The sequence below is a fragment of the Pomacea canaliculata genome, linkage group LG7 (genome assembly GCF_003073045.1).
Source record: "Pomacea canaliculata isolate SZHN2017 linkage group LG7, ASM307304v1, whole genome shotgun sequence".
Taxonomy (NCBI): Eukaryota; Metazoa; Mollusca; class Gastropoda; order Architaenioglossa; family Ampullariidae; genus Pomacea; species Pomacea canaliculata.
This window is the reverse complement of record NC_037596.1, coordinates 29,730,938-29,746,978: the sequence shown is the minus strand read 5'-3', so window position 1 is coordinate 29,746,978 and position 16,041 is coordinate 29,730,938. Positions and strand designations below refer to the sequence as shown.

Genomic DNA, 16,041 nt, shown 5'->3' with positions numbered 1-16,041 from the left:
CTTTGTTTTTTGTTTTGGATGGGAAAGAACAGTTGTATTTATTAAATGCATAAATGTGAAGTGTGTCTGTAACAACACTCGTTAGGTTTGATTTTCTTCTTCATAAATAAGAATGCAATTATCTTTTCCCCTCACAACAATAATAATATGCAATAAAAGGTTAATGGATACATACAAAGAAAGATACTCTTTTGTAAAGAAATCTCTTTATGAATGGAAGTCGTCTGCGTCACACTTGTATAGACCGTAAGGGTCTGGACGCAGTTACCCTAGCTACAAAGTTACTTCCCCTCACACGTATGTTGTGACTGATTACTAGTCATGTCTGGTTTATAGGATTCATCTCAACTGGGACCTTCGCTCTTTTAAATAATCAGCAGCTATTACTCAGACACATGCTCGATATGCTGAGTGCTTTATGTTCATACGTCAACAAACTTTTCATTTTCTGAAAATTTCAAAACCCTCGTTTGGTATTACATTTCAGATCTCTTAGGCAACTTAACACAACTAACAGACAAGGAGTATTGAACAAGTGATTGCAAAATGTATAAAGACACATTTTATACAAATGAAATTGTGTTACCCAATTAACTGTTATATCAACCTCTACAATATTTTACTGATTGGTCTTGAAGTGTTCGGACTGATCACATTGTCAAATCAAACCTGTTTTCACTGTTTTATTCTTAATAGAATAACTTTGTTGTGGTCGATCAGCGATACAATTGTAGACGCATTATCAACAATGTTTTTACAATGTGTTTTATAGTGCAGGAAACTTTATGAGTATAGCTGTTTAATGCTTGGGACCGTCTTTGTGTATGACAACTCGTAAAGAATTTGTGTAAGTTATTTTTCTTTGTACGTTCGGATACATATGTGTATGGATGTGTTTTCATACATGACTACAATCATGACTATCGTGCAAAGACAACATGTATCATTGAGCTGAGTACCTGTGTCAGCAACAGGCGACCATTATCGCAGCAAGAAATTATAATTAAGTATACCAAGGGACGTAATCACAATACGCAATGTAGCACTGGTTAACGTTCTTTGTCAGCTTTGTACTCGCCACAAGTATGTCGCTACAGCATGTCACAAGTGGGAATATTTTTGTTACAGCTGCAAAAAGGTTGATTTGACTGTTGCACACCATCTAGTAATGAAGGGATGGCTGAGCTCCTGATGGAATGTCGACACACGTTGCTGCAGAGATTGTTTTCAAAAGACAATTTACATCTGTGACTTGGAAATAATCAACGCACAATTGCTAGTCAAATAGAAGATATAAAAAAAAAAAATATTGAGAGGCTAATGTCTGCAACCGTCTTCAATCTACACATAGAGTAAAGAATGTCGACTCATTCTCTTTGTAATAAAATTTGCGGTTTGTGTTTTGTTACCAACATTTATTTATCACTGACAACAATACTGCAGCAGCTACACTAACCTTGGATATTTTGTTTTGATAGTCTTCACATTTCTTGGGTATACAAACACTGTTTCGAGTGTTATAATTATTTGAAAGCTGAGATTGTTTTTCCTGTATTATTATAAGCTTCGAAAGATTGACGAGCATATCTTCAAGGCTATCAGTCGTCACAGAGTCTGTTGAGTTCTCACAGTCGTTGTTAATCCGGATTTCATCTGATGGCTTCCTCGACCTGTTCCTTTAGTCAGAATCTGTGTCTAGGCTGTGTGTGGAGACCCGAGTTTCTTTCATTGTGTAGACTACTTTGTGTAGAACACTGTAGCACATGTAGAGTGAACGTGTGTTAGGTCCTCATCTTGGGTAAGGGAGATAACCGACAATTTCTGAAACAGGAAAATACGTAGTGAAAAATTCAACTCACATGACTTTCATGGTCTGCTATTTCATTGTAAGTTTCTGAGCAATGAAGCTTTTTAAAGACAAAGTTTAAAATTTCTAACTGATTAAACGCATTAATACTTTGTAAAGTTTCGTTTCTGAAATTCAGAAGAAAAAGTTGCTTAAGTACAACAAGTGATAAAGTCACATCTCTACCGACAGAGCAAGAAGATCACTGTAGCAGTCAGAAAAACCACTCCGCTAGTCCAGGAACGAACGATTGCCAAAAAGAAGTATGATGTTTCTCCGGTTGATCTACTTCAAACAAAGTGATAATGGAATGGTCATATATAACAATGAATTTTCAGCATTGATGTAATGTGTATATAGCTAGGCCGATGACAAGAAAGATGTTAAACGTCTAGTTTTAAAAGTTCTTGAATTAAAAAAAAATAATTGTATTTTAATGTAGATAACTAATACACACCATTACGTTATAGCGTTATTATCTATGAATCTTGCATAAATGCAGAATGTAAGCTGACCTTCTTTGAGCTAACAAATTCTAGTATTAGAAACAAAATGTTACCTGTTTTAGCCAAGCATCATGCAGACCCCAATGGCTTCTTCTTCCCCACAACCATCTCTGCAGACTGTGCCCCTGTTCCCTTGTACAATATTTGAAACAGACCATTTCACGAAACGCTTCGTTAACCAGACTTGCTTAGCTCTGCACCAAAAAAAAAAATTAATTATGTTTAATTTTAGAGGATCAAGAGTATATTTTAATTCCTTGATATAAAATTAATCCTGTGATTCTCCACATTAATGTGTGAAATGTAAAAGGAAACTTTGCTAGAAACTAATCGTAATCAAACGTGATACTTCACTGATCAATGAACATTATTACAAATTGTATCAAACACTAAAGGCAGAGCCATCATGTTTTTCTGTCTACTCTGTCATAGCAACCTGCCAGAAGCGAGTAAATGAAAGCCTAAGCCACGCACGTGATCAAAAGACGAAAAAAATTAAAGAAAAGCAAATTGCAACGAACATCTCGAGAGTGTGTCTGCTGCTTCAGTTGCACGAGTTTCACTGTGTGAATACTGAAACAAAGAAAATGTAATTAATCACTGAAGCTTCTGTTTTCGATTGAGAATAATATGCGCATCTATCTTTATCGGGGTTCTGTGTGTGTGATTGTTCGTGCGTGTGCCTTCGTATGAGTATGTTATCTACAAGTAAAATTTTTATCATATTATTATATTACTTTATCATATTATATTATTTTATCTTATTATTATTTTACTATATCATATGAAAGAAGGATTCTAAATATGCTGTGAAATATGCTCGCGAATGACATTATCTCATGGGTTATTAATATTGTTACTATTTTTCACATATGGTTTATAAAGATCACTAATCCGAAATGTTTTCTTTTTATGACAAAACTTACTTTGGGACTTTCGATCTGTTGTAATTTTAATTATTGTGGCATTCTCTTTTTTCTGTACCATTGTATTTGAAAAGAATATCTGACTTTTCCTATCCATCCTCAAACAATATCGTTTATGGCACGAGGCTATTAAATTAAAGAAATTGCCTTGTCTTCCAGAAAATATTGTACTTGATTACTTTTCCAAGATAAATATTCTCTAGATATAAACACAGCAGAATAATACTACCAACAGTAATGAAAAAAGTTAACACTAATAATAATCGCGGGGTATCAGACACTAAATTTACATCATGTTCTGCAGTTTAGTTTCTATTGCTTTACAAAATAAAGATTCCACAAAGTCTTTAGAAAAAGCTTTACATACCACGTGATCAAAGGGTGAATTTAAAGTTACCTAAGATTCAGGCCAGCAATGGTCTGTACCTTGATTACTTATTGCTGTTTCACTTACCTCAGATGTACTTCTGTCGTCAGAACCCAGCCTTCACTCAGGGCAACCACGGCAGGAAGGTTTCAAATGTTGCTGGTCATTACGATCGGAGTTTCAAAAATCGGAAAAAATGTCTCCAGTCACGTGACAGCATCGGTACACGATATTCTGTGTGTGTAAGTGAGTGGTGTGTGTGTGTGTGTTAGTGTGTGGTATGTGTGTGAGTGTGTGTGTTTTACGAATCAAATTGCAAAGTGTTGCCCTGCGTCGACAATATTTGGATGCTGTATGTGACCCCGCCTGACCCCGACTGTATGGCCGCACGCCAGGGACTAAGCCGTCTACACCCGCAGTTCTCAACCGGTGGTACGCGTACCCCTAGGGGTATGGCAAGGGTTATACTGGGGTACGCAGCGACATAAATAACTTTAAGCCATTATGAAAATAGGTAAATTTTGCGCTGACTATACCTTTTTTCAACACGATCTCCAGTTATTCAACCATAAAGTGTTTTATATACACATGTAGAAAAATGCGGCTCTAATGAACTCATTTAATGTTTCATTTTTTTTTTTTTTGAAGAATCGAAAACGCGATAACCTGCAACGAGTTTTTCACAGAATAGTACAGAATATCTTTTAACTTGCACTACTGGTATAGGTTCACAAGGACCAGACCCTTGGATTTTAATAATTATTTTAGTATATAATATGTTTCTAGAATAAAAAGAGTAAATTAAATATACAGTGGTACCTCGACATACGAGTTTAATTCGTTCCGTAACCTTGCTCGTATGTCAAATTGCTCGTATCCCAAAGCAATTTTCCCCATTGAAATTAATTGAAATGCCATTAATCCGTTCCAGCTCCCAAAACATCTCAGTTGTTTTTGTTAAGTGTTTTTGAATAAGAAAAATGCATTTACAAGAAGAAACATTTATTTATAAATAACAAATACATATTCTATAAAAACATACTAAAAGAAAAAGTGAAGTGCTTACGGAAGTGCTTAATTTTCGTCACTGGTCTTCACATTTTTCGTCACGCTTTGCTCATTTTCACCTGCAGATCGTTTAGAAAAACCCGTCCAAGGAGGTTTGTTTCTTCCTTTCAGGATATTGCGGAAATGAGTCAAGTTTCGTTGAACAACTCCGATGCACGACCAGTTGCAACATTTCCAGGGTGATTTTTATCCACGAACTCTACAACTTTCTCCCACATTCCCAAGATCTCCTTCGCATCTCTTGCAGAGATAACCTCCTCCATTTCTATAATGTTTAATGTTTATTGATAATGTTTAATGTTTAGTTATAATGTTTTGTAAATGTATAAAAAGCAAAAAACGCGAACCCTACTTATCAAAAATGCTTCGAACACCAGGGAAACAAGCACACAGACTGAGGTCTAGTCTGAGGTGGGAGAAACTGTTAGACGCTGCACACGACCCTAATATCCGCCCCGCATGTTGGGGTCGTGTGCAACGGTGTAGTGTGCGATTCTTCGTATCTCAAATCTTGCTCTCATCTCGAAGCAAAATATCGCTCACTCGGCTGCTCGTATCTCAAAACACTCGTATCTTAGGGCACTCGTATGTCGAGGTACCACTGTACTGGTAACGACAGATAATAATGTAAAAGTGTATTAACTACTCTGCCTTTATAGTTTTTGTAGCTTGTGCTTATAACTATGCTCATTCACTAAACACTTAGAAAGATAAAGATAAACAGCACTAATTACATAGTAAAATCTACATTCTTTTTATAATATTTTTACAAACAGAACAAAAGACAAACCACTGTGTTTCTAAATACATTATCTCGTATCACTGGCAGATAACATACAATATGTATCGTTGAGAGAGAAATAAAGATAATATTACCTTTAACGATAAGAGCAAGTTTGTCAGATGCTCGCAGTGGGAGACGATCATCATAATCAACTGTCTCAGTGACCACGGTACAGGTGTAGTTACCGTCGTGTGTCGTCTGCTGTGCTGCTATGATGTGTAGCTCCCCAGTAGTGCTGTTTACTTTCCCTGACCACGTGATGGAAGCAGGAGGCGGGTTGCTGTCAGCGTCACACACAAACGTCACATTGTGACCCTTGATGACCTCAGAGTAGGTGGACAGTGACTGACCCTGATTATCACTCCGTGTTATCCTGATAACCGGGCGATCTGTAAACAAGCCGATAGAAGGTGGTTCGTCGCACATATCATCTATTCAATCAGACTGAGGTGTCTTAGAGTGGACTTAATTTATTTTTGGCATCTCGCTTTAACCAAAATTAACCATTTCTATGGACACCTGTTCACAGCTTTGCATACAAACACACGCACGCACGGAAAAAAGATCAACTTGTACATAAACCACTTTCATCAGTAGCCTTGACACTTATTTTTTTTAATCGGTATTTAGCAAATATTTAAGTTGAAACGCTTAATAAGATTACATATTTTCACAACATTTATTGCCTGTGGATCACAATACTCACAGTAAACCTGTAATTGCAGTGTGTCACTGGAGACAACATCATCATTACTGTACATCGCCTCACACCTCACTTGGCTTCCATGATGTTCCCTGGTCACTGTAGTGATGATCAGGCTACTGCCATCAGGGAACCCGCCTGCATTTTCTGGCCAGGTGTACTTTATTACACCAGACCGCTCATTGCTCGCACACGTTAAAGTAGCTTTTGTTTCCTCCATTAAAGGATATCTGTTACTGCTTGTGTGGATGATGACAGGAGCTGTTAAAAATAATTGAAATTGTCAGCGACATTAAACTAAAAATTAGTCTCCGTAGAAAGATGGAGCTAACTACGTCATGTGTAACCCTTCCTTACAACATGTTCTTCAGCAAAAAATGTAATTATATATATATCGTAACTAAAAATTTTATAATAAACAAACGCCTCTTAAGCAGAGCTAAATATATTACATCGATACCCCCTTTTTTTCCTGACGGCATCAAAAACTTAAAGCTTTTAGTTTTTTCTAATCAGTTATTATATTTTATTTAACTTAAACGATATTGATTATTCATTTTCATTAGGTTCCCAAAATGATATAAAGTGTTACTCAACTAAACGTTAACATTATTGAATGAAGTGAGGAAAAAAAACAGTAAGGGTAATAAAGATTTATCATAAATATTTGTAAAAAACTTAGAAGGAGAGTATATAGATAACACTTATCACCGAGTGCATTTTTTCACAATATTTAGATTATAAAAAGAATTTCAAATGAAAATAAAATAATCAAAGTAAAACATGTACTGTTAAAGAGGCAGTTGAAGCATCCCTTTAGTTAACTGCATTTACGGAAAAGATTTGCACATCTAGCCTAATATGAGACTGGAAACAGTTGCACTATTTTATTTCTGTATTATATATGCAAAACAGGTAGTTGACACATGCTGATGAGTTTTACTTTTGTAAAATAGAAGTTCTTACAGTCAGTGCAAGTGATGTTGTAAGCACAGCAGTCACTAGACGTTTCATGCTGACAGTCAGCGATGCTAGTCTCACTCCCAAGGCAAGATGTGATATCACCACCCATCCGAACGAATTGATATACAAAGGTCCTCGCACTAAGCCTAAACAGTATGCTATGCATGTGTATCGTACAAGGTTAGATGAATAAATAAATCATGGTATAATTCAGACGACAACAGTCAGCATTCATAGATCAGTATTTATGTAGATAGATATACTCTTAATGCGAAGATAACAACTATATTACAGGCGTTTATTCCACTATATAAATATGTAAGATCTATTTTGTTACATCTGAAGTAACTGATGTGAAGAATTTTGTTTTAAAGCGAAAGGGATAGATTGTAAGTGAAGAATGAATGGATGGATGGAGCAACAGGTGAACATTTTTAGCTGTGTGTGTAAAATGTAAAGTTTCAAAATCAGCATTTAATGATTAGCAAGGTTGATAGTTCATTCCCTTAAACTGTTGAATTTCAGGGGTACTGAACTTACCATGGTAAGCCGAGCTGTCTACAGACGACCCTGGCAGTCACGTCAGACGACACGCACACTGTCCCCCATTGACCAACTCCGATGTTTATCTGTATATGACGTTCGGTAAGTGTGATGACGATCAATCTCATTTGTATGTTTTCTGTAACAACCATCAGATATTCACTATCTCTATAAGTTTGCCGATATGTGCATTGCCACTTCAGTATCTTTGCAGACAAAACAGTTTCTACATCAGCAAAAAGAAAAAAAAATCATTTATAAAAATAATATACGTTGCAATATTAAAAATGTATCCTCTCTAGATATTCTTGCATGCTTGATAACAGGAATTTTAACAGGAATTCTTGCATGAAAAAAATAGTAAATGCGTCAATCCATTTGAGGATACATAATGCGACACAGAAAACAACAGAATAGAAACAACAGATTCTTACGTGAGTTGCAGGTGGAAGCAATTAAAGAGTGGCACCTGGGGTCACTGATAATTGATTTAAAGCGACACTCATGTAAGCTGGTCTCCTCGCCTGTACACCTCAGGTCGCCAAACACCAAACCGTTGTATCTCATACCGTTCATAAAGACGTACGCGGTATAAACGTGCGACCTGTGGGACAAAAGGTATGTTTGTAAGTTAGTCAATAATTTTTAATCAGTACAAACGAAATATTTGTGAACTTCTTTCATTAGTTTATTTCTACTTGCTTTTGATATTACTTCATTGACCATTTAATATTTGTAAACAAATCACATACTTACACAGACACACAAGTGCTTCTGCATCAACATTGTTTCTTATTGTATCTTATATAAAAAGATTATCTCAAATCGGCATAGAGCTTAATGGTTAGAATAAGACGAGAGTAAAATGACCGCTGAAGAAACTGTAGTATATTATATGTTTATCGTGAATATAACATGAAAAAACAAATATAAATACACTGCACATAAGATCACAAAACATTACACACGTGTTGAAGCCCAGCATCCTGCAGACCACCTGTGTCTCTCGTTTCGTAAACCTCTCGGCACACACTGGGCGCCATGTTCCTCCGTACAACACCTCAAGGCCGCCATTCCACGGGGCAGTTCCATTCACAAGCCGGACTTGCAGCTGTGCATCTGATCAACCATGAAAGTGAATTCGTAACGAGCTACAGCAAATCTTATTACCAACAGACTGGAAAATCAAAACATTTCTGTTCCTCTGTTGGTTTAGATAAGGCACTCTCATGTCCAATTTATGAAAACAACCTAACAGTAAAAAACTTTGTTTTTATTCTAAAATGAATAAGTAAATGTATTCGACATTTCATGCATCAGAGTGTAACGATTCGCGATTGAGACGAATCTAGTTAGATTCATGTTTATTTTTAACTTTCCCTGTGGTCAGGGGAAGAGCAGTCGCGCGAGCGCTGACGCGGCTCTATATGACTCATTTTCTTACGTCATAGATGGAATGACGTAAATCAGCTTAGCACAGCGTAACTAGGGCGACGGTAGGCAATGGAGAGCCATGTAGTACTTATGATTGGTTGAGACAGTCTCCAAGAAAGACTGTTAGGTGGTCGTCCTAGTTACCTGGTCGCTAGGGGTGCCTGATTGGTCAGGAGGAAAAAAGAACGAGTTAACTTAGGAGATCTAACGTTTCTCGGGACAGTCGGGACCAAGCAGTTGGAGAGTACTGAGCTCCGTGGAGAGTGAGCAGTGTGTGGTTAACTGCCTGCAACGTATATACAACGTTGTTTCCGGTGGAGTATTATCATGTGTATTCCGAGTTGTGGTGGAGTAATTAATTCAATCGGAATATAACATCTTCGCCGATACGGCTTTAATCTCCTCAGCTTCACGAACTGCGTGAAGTAATACATCGGACATAACCTGCTGGTCCAGTCAGTCATCCCGCCAGCCCGCCTGAGAAACTTTAGGAGGAGGTTGACGCTAGGGGAGTAGCGTTATTTTATTTAGTCTCATCCTCATCTCATCGTTAATTAATTTCATAAACATTAAATGTGTTAATCGTTGGCCGGACCTTTTTGTTGAAAAAGGTGAAAGAGTGCGGCGAGCGTGGTTTACATGCAGATGTTTACACGCGCTCGCAGACACATTCTACACACTCTTTCGTAAAAACGTTACACAGAGGAAGAACCTTCCTTGCTTTATATAAACCTCTCTATATAGCAATGTAAGTCGAACATAAAACTAATAAAGGACACCAACGCATGAGATCACAAAAAGAAAATCTTAATAAACGCATGTCACCACAAATATCGTAATGATGTTTACCTGCTTGCCCATATTCACAGGTTTAAATGCTGTGATACATTAAAAATCTGAAGAGTAGAAGAAGAAAAAATAATGGCGGAAAACGGTTTCTATTTTCTGTCTTTCTTGTCGGTGAGTTGGTTATTCCTTCGAATACATGCATTTGGAGATTCATTATTGTTTTAGTAAACAGTAGAGATGTTCCAGAGATAATTAGTGTTTTCAGTAATGTTGCGTGTTGGACAGAGTGATACGTCCCTATCCACTAACCATGCTTACCGTTTGGCCTGTTTAGTAAGATTTTTTTACACACTGCATACAATGAGAATATATTATTTGTTGTTGAGTAGCCCTTTCTATAGCCTGCTTATGTTTCAGGTAAAATCTTGTTTTTTAAGTTAATGATGTAATCTTCTTTTTACTCTGAGCAGCATTTCCCCACCACGCTTAGAAGGGAGATAACTCTGTAGTTACTGGGGCACTCGTGATTGCCTTTCTTATAGATGGTTTTAATTATAGCTTCCTTTTATATACATATACATTATATAAATATACATTTCCCGCTATCAAAAATTAACTAAAAATACTTATTTGAAAACCCAAAATGCCTGTTCATCGGCTGATTTCAACATTCTACTAACACTTTCTCTGTGCCACACATTTTGCGACTTGCGGTTTCGTCTTGCAGTATGTACCTCGCTCTCTCTGATGGTCTCATCGAGTTCCTCTATTCCAGGCTGATTATCAACATTTTTGCAATCTACTTCAGGTATATGAGGGTTATCATCTTGGGAAACGTCTTTAAAGTGACTCATTCATTTATATTGTGTAGTATTTTCACCCTGTAGGTGTCTTTTACTTTCACTTTTTGTCTTTCACTTTCACTTTTGCTCCTTTCCAAAACAGTTTTGGGTAACTGATTCGCTTTGTCAAATTCTCTGCTTTTACCCTTTTATATCTTCTCTTTTTCTCCTTCACTAGCCTCCAGTACTGTAGGCAGTTCACGAACACATTAATCGCTTCATTCGCAGTTTGTTCTATTTCGAAGGACTCATTTGCAAGTTCGTCTCTCGCTTTTCCCGAGTTCAGTGCTGTTTAAAAAATACCCTGTCACCGTACCACACTACATTTTTGGTCTATTTTCCATTTCCACGTAGGTTCTCGCTGTCTGTTCGTGTCGTGCGCACTATCAGTGAGACTGGCAGATAGTCCGACTTTATATTATTTTCGACTTTTAAAGACAGGAATACCTCTTCCTTACTCAGCTCATTGGATGCACACAAATAATCTAAAACATTAAATAGATTGAACGGCATCCATGTCCTGATTACATCAAAGTAACATCTTTATCTAACTTCATTATAATATAACTTCATTATTTGTACAATTATCTGCTTTATATTTTTATATCTTCTCTTTTTATCCTTCACTAGCCACTTTTTGTGTTAATATCTTCAGTGAGATGACAGTTGCAGAACTTCTATTTACTGTTTACCGTTGAGTGTTATCAGAAATAAGAGGTCGTCTTTACTTTGTGTTGACGTCAGGAAATGTCAGTGAGTTTTGTCAGTATGGCAAGAGACTAAACATGTGGCCGCCATTTGTTGTCACACATTCATTACATCTTTATCAGAGTACATTGAACAAGTGTTACTATGAACGCATCAGTGATGACCAGCAACTGTCATGAAAGTATCGAAACAGATGAGCTACTACTGCCTGAAGGAAGCATCCCAAGATGGTGCAAGCGACTACGTTAGGAGCCTAGTCAGGGTCACGTGATACTACAGTCATGCCGCTGACTTTACTGATGCTGTAAAGGTCGATCATCACACGAGTACTACAGGGGATGACATCAACTTCTTGTAGCATCATAGCATAACGATATTAAGACAAAGTGTAATTGAGTACTTACTCAAACCTTGTAGTAGAAGAGCAAACATCACACAGACACTGAGGACTGAGCGCATCATGATGTTAGCTGCGATGTCTTGCAGGAAGACGAGGATGTGAGGAGAGTCTGGCTGGAAAGCTGACACTGAGCACAGACAGCAGTGTGGATGTTTTAAGTCAGACAACAAGGATGTTAATAACGGGAAAAGGATTTTCTTAAGAAATGTGTCCCACTGTTTATGGGATTGAGGGAAGTCGCATAAGTCGGCGTGTGGATAGTGGATTGGTTGATATTACATATGCATCCATGTGTTGGCTCACACACAGACACTCTTTCTCAACACAACACGAATGCACTGAATCTCTGTAGTCAAATTTTGGTCGTTTGTTGTTAATTAAACAGTTTAAAGTTTAAAGATAATAAAACACAGCTGTCTGATTGGTTCTTATTTATATAGTCTAAGCGCTTGTTTCACGTCCTATCACGTCTATAGGTGCAGGTGTATTGTATATAGCCCTAATATCTCCTGAACATATGTATGAGGATATTGACTTTTCGTAGACTTTTTGGTAGGAAACTACCTCAAAATGTGGTATGGACAAATATATGACTGGTATCAATACAAGTCATATATTGTTTTCACATAGGATGATCAACAGCCATGGTTTATTTTTATTGAATAGAAAGGAAATCAATTACATCTTAACAAACACACAAGACCCTTGTAAAGACAACTTTCCAGCTGAAGTTTATGGGGCTCTTATTAAATTTCTGGGTTAGCGCTGATCTTTCATGATGTAGTAGCAGTGGCGCTTATAGAAAATACCATGATATTTCCATTCACAGTACGAATAAAACAAAACAAAAAAAACTGTATTCATTCGAAATCATCTTAGAATGTTAGTGTCTTTACTATGAAAAAAAAATGTTAAATTTTATCTTTTGGAAGGTGCTGGGTATCTGTAATATAATAAGAGACCCACAGTGTTAATTTAAATTCTGTAGTGTTTATTCTACAAGCGTTCCGCTGACGAAGCTAATCTTTCAATCTTATTGTCTCAGGACTAATAGCCCTAATCTTTAGAAAATCTGGATAGTGTAATTATACTCACGCCCAAACACACTGATGATGGTTGCAGGCGTTTACTTCCCATAAATCCTTAAGACTTCGTAAAAAGCACTGATAGAAGCAAAATGTCTAAACACTAGGAAGTACTTTAGACTTTTAAACACTAATGAAGTATGTTTCATCTTCGTTTCATTATCTTGAAGAGTGAATTTCTAGAGTAATAGCAAGACGGCATTTAGGAACATATCTTCGTTGCAAAATCCATCTTGTAATATGTTAAATAATATTAAAAACTAATTTTAATAATAAACCACATAAAAATACGGACTCTGTGAACCTTAGAAGTCTCAAATAGTTGAAGAAAATGGCGTTTACTCGTCACAAACATGAGTGACATCAGAGATCACCAGTGCTCACACGAGTTGCTTTAAAACCCGTTTAGTGCAAAAACCTTTCCCCAGGTTCCTGTATGTAAACCTCTAAAAGAGTTGGTTAAGAAAAATCAGTGGAGTGCAGGTGATGTTAACCAGATAACAAAATACATTTCACCATGTCATCTTCAAATGATGAAATTCCAAACCCAGTAGAAAAATACATATCCTGCCGACATAAAATCAACAGTCAACATTGTCATGAAGACATGCTGTCGCGTTTAAATGTTTGCTATCTTCCTCCTAATGAGACACTATGTTGTATAATGGATTATATCACAAACACATTGCTTGTTAATACCTTTTGTATTTCCTGGCCATTGTATTTTGTGAGGACGATGACTATTTTTTCTCACATTTCGCAGTTTTACTTTGTACGAAATATAAAGAGATATTGTTTTACAGAAATATTTGCACAGAATTGTTTAACAGCTCGTGTGTATGTTTACATGTAGACACAATATTATTATGCATGAAAACTTGCAGATTCTGGTTTCTTTGTTGTTAGCTGCTAAAAGTAGCCGACAGAAGAAACCTTATATTTGTCAAGCATAGATACGAAGTCAGAAGCAACCACAATTGTGTACAAAAGGTCTGTGGATTTGTATCTATCTATATAATACACTATTGGATGATAATTTCCTTGCATGTAAGTCAACCTCGCACTCTGATTGTCAACAAGAAAAAAGTAACTGTATTTTCTCAAGCACAGACATACCTGACGACAGTCCTACACACAAGTTGTCTATGGAGCAAATGTTGGGGGTGAGGTTTGAGTTGTCTTCTTTAGGCAAAAAAATAATAAACAAATTTGTGCAGACTGGCAATAATATTAGGTGTGTATATATATATATAATTCCTTAAAAAATAAAAAGAAGAAATCTATAAATTCACGTGTGTAGCACTCAGTGCCTACAGACCACAACATTGCCAAGGCCCAGACAGTTGCTGTCTTTTCCCAGAAATCGTTGGCATCAGATAAGTAACCGCCTAAGCACAAAAACATCCTTCTTTGGCCCAAGAATGAGACGTGGACAACATACGAATGAATTGTAAAAACTCAAAGTAGAAAAAAGCGGAAAAGGAAGGAACGGTGCTAAAACGGACAAGCATTATGGGAAATGGTCTACTACTAATGCTGAAGGAAGAGGTTTTCAGTGCACGTTTAGAGGATTCAACAGTGGGTAGGTGGATAATATGTCAAGGAGAGAGTTCCATTGTTTCCATGCACGGTAACTAAAAGTCCTGTGGCATATTTTGTTAGAAAACGGGGGTCAAAGATCAAAGTTATTAGCGGGGACTTAAGGAAAGAGCAGTTCAGAGAAATAGTCAGGGCAGGTGGCAGCAAAGGTATTAAAACACAGCACGGACAGTTTGTACTGGATACAAGAGCGATTGGGTAGCCATTAGAGACAATGAAGGAAAGGAGTAACATGGACACGTCGCCTAGCCCTAAACACCGGACTTATAACAATGGGAAACTTTTGAAAGTGTCTAAAATCTTTAATCATGACATGATGTGTAGCTGCGTGCAGAACCAACGGTTTATTCGGTTATGCGATTTTAAGTGACCTGCCGATGAGATCAGGAATGAAGAGACGTGAGCGTCGCTTGTCTCCACACTGACAACAACGACAGTATTATCGACACATCAGTGCTTCTTCCTGCTAACGATGCTTGACTTTCCGGTTGATAGTAGCGATTAATACAAAGCTTATATTGGAAATTCTGCCTTAGGTTCCTTAGAACCTTAGCTAACAGAATCGTTTACAGTAAAGTCAACAACATAGAACAAATAATCTAGTAGGGACAAATGTTGGTGCAACGAAATGTCTACAATACAGCAAAGATTTTAATTTACATCCTCATCATCCCGCTGTAAGCAAGACTAGTAGTTTTATTTTATGAATTTTTTTGTGCTCTTTAACGGACCACTCATAATCCTGAATTCGTACCATCTAGATTCTGTTGAAAAACAAACTTGAGTAAACAAACGTACATACGAGAAAGACAAACACTGAAATATTTTCTTAAATATTTTACGTAGATTGTTGCCTTTTTTTCTCATATTCGTTTGTACATGTATCTGCTTTTTTGTGTAGGCAACATATTGGATACACATGTAAGATGTGTGTGTATGTGTGTGTAACGTCGATAATGTTAAGCTGATTGCTAATGTCAAAGCGCATTAAGCTGACTGCTTATGTCAAAGCGCATTAAGCTGGCTGCGGCAGTAAAATGTTCTATAGAATGGATTATGATAGGGAAGTCTCAAGCTGAAATGCTCAGATGGACCTACCAGCCCTATCCCACAAAGTTAATATGTAATATTGACTTGAGTATCTGTTCAACACCACTACGGCTGGAAACGTCCACCATTTCAGCAAGAAAGTGTATCGCCCTATACCAAGCGACTTATCACAGTACACAATACAGAATATTGTAAAGATTGCGAATGGCTTTTATTTATCTCTGATAAAACTACGACAGTAAATACTCCAGTCTGAGATTATTGTAAAATATCGATTCGAGTGTTGTCATTATTTAATAGTTAACCCTCCAGGATCGACTAAAAATATGTCTTCTGACAGTGACACAGTAAATCATAAGATGTACCTAGATTTGTTAAATAGTAGATGAAGTAAAAACTGCAAGTTAGTAATGATAAATTTCTAACTT

The 16,041-nt window shown here is 36.9% G+C and overlaps 1 long non-coding RNA gene across 2 annotated transcripts; it reads right to left on the bottom strand.

Moving 5' to 3' along the window:
* Nucleotides 1-399: 399 nt before the first annotated feature.
* LOC112569395 lies at nt 400-4,577 on the bottom strand. 2 transcript variants are annotated; one of them, XR_003100396.1, is made up of 4 exons: nt 2,874-4,577; nt 2,406-2,546; nt 2,033-2,134; nt 400-1,821 (listed from the first exon to the last, which is right to left on the bottom strand). It is a non-coding gene; the product is annotated as an uncharacterized LOC112569395 (long non-coding RNA). The 2 variants fall into 2 exon arrangements; XR_003100395.1 differs by having other exon boundaries at nt 2,033-2,131.
* Nucleotides 4,578-16,041: the final 11,464 nt, after the last annotated feature.